General features: G+C 36.8%; 1 protein-coding gene across 1 annotated transcript in view; it reads right to left on the reverse strand.

The window, feature by feature from the left end:
- The window catches only part of LOC109346293 (endoglucanase 17-like), a 31,010-nt gene that overhangs the window by 9,663 nt on the left and 19,887 nt on the right, over positions 1 to 1,460 (reverse strand). The gene's annotated exons all lie outside the window — the stretch shown is intronic.

Genomic DNA, 1,460 nt, shown 5'->3' on the forward strand with positions numbered 1-1,460 from the left:
AATAGAAGATAATGTTCAAAATATTGTTCCTAGCAATATTTTAGAACAAGACAACAATGAGGTTCTCCCTCAAGTACCTATAGAACAAATTCAACAACCTCGAGAAGTAGAAGTGCCATTAAGGAGATCTACTAGAGAGAGGAGAAATGCAATTTCTGATGATTACATTGTATTTCTTCAAGAACATGAGGATTGCATTGGGTTAACAGAAGATGATCTGCAATTTCTGACGTTTATATTGTATTTCTTCAAGAATATGAAGATGACATTGGGTTAATATAAGGAGATCCACTATGCATGATAATGACGTTTTGGATCTTGTCGAATTACCTGAAGGTGCGAAACCTATTGGTCGCAAATAGATATTTAAAACCAAGAGGGATTCAAAGGGTAATATTGAGAGATAAAAAGCTCGTCTAGTAGCTAAAGACTTCACTCAGAAAGAAGTCGTTGATTATAAAGAAATCTTCTCTCTTGTATCTTCGAAGGATTCTTTTATAATAATATTGGCACTAGTGGCTCATTTTGGTTTAGAGCGTCAGATGGATGTTAAGATTGTGTTTCTTAATGGTGACATTAAGGAAACGATCCATATGGTGCAACCAGAAAACTTTGTGTCAGATGGCTCAACGTCTATGGTATGCAAATTAAAGAAATCCATCTATGTGCTTAAACAAGCTTCTAGTCAATGGAATCACAAATTTCATCAAGTTATTACCTCGTATGATTTTGAGGCAAATAAAGTTGAAGATTGTGTATACCATAAATTCAGTGGGAGTAACTTTATCTTCCTGGTATTGATATACTGCTTGTTATCAGTGATATGGGACTATTGCATGAGATCAAGAGATTTCTAACGAAGAATTTCAAAATGAAAGATCTTGGGGAAGCTTCTTTTGTATTAGGTATTTGGATACTGAGAGATCGCTCTCAAGGTATCCTAAGGTTATCACAAGAAAGCTATATAGATAAAGTTCTAAATAGATTTGGCATGAAAGACAGTAAACCAGGGGATACCCCCTATAGCTAAGGGAGACAAGTTTAGTCTCGAACAGTGCCCCAACAATGACCTTGAAAGATACGAGATGCAAAAGATCCCTTATGCATCTGCAGTAGGAAGTCTAATGTATGCTCAAGTTTGCACACGTCCCGACATAGCATTTGTTGTGGGAGTTTTGGGCAGATATTTGAGTAATCCTGGAATGCATCATTGGAAGGCAGTCAAACGTGTTATGCGTTACTTAAGGAGAACAAAGGAGTACATACTCACTTATCGGAGGTCTGATAATTTAGAGATCATTGGGTACTCTAACTCCTATTTTGCTGGATATCTAGACATTAGATACTCCACCACTAGATATGTGTTTGTATTGGCTGGAGGTGCTATCTCTTGGAAGTCTGTGAAACAGACGCTTATAGCTCCTTCAACCATGGCTGCATAATTCATGGCTTATTTTGAA

The sequence above is a fragment of the Lupinus angustifolius genome, chromosome LG04 (assembly GCF_001865875.1).
Source record: "Lupinus angustifolius cultivar Tanjil chromosome LG04, LupAngTanjil_v1.0, whole genome shotgun sequence".
NCBI classification, from domain to species: domain Eukaryota; kingdom Viridiplantae; phylum Streptophyta; class Magnoliopsida; order Fabales; family Fabaceae; genus Lupinus; species Lupinus angustifolius.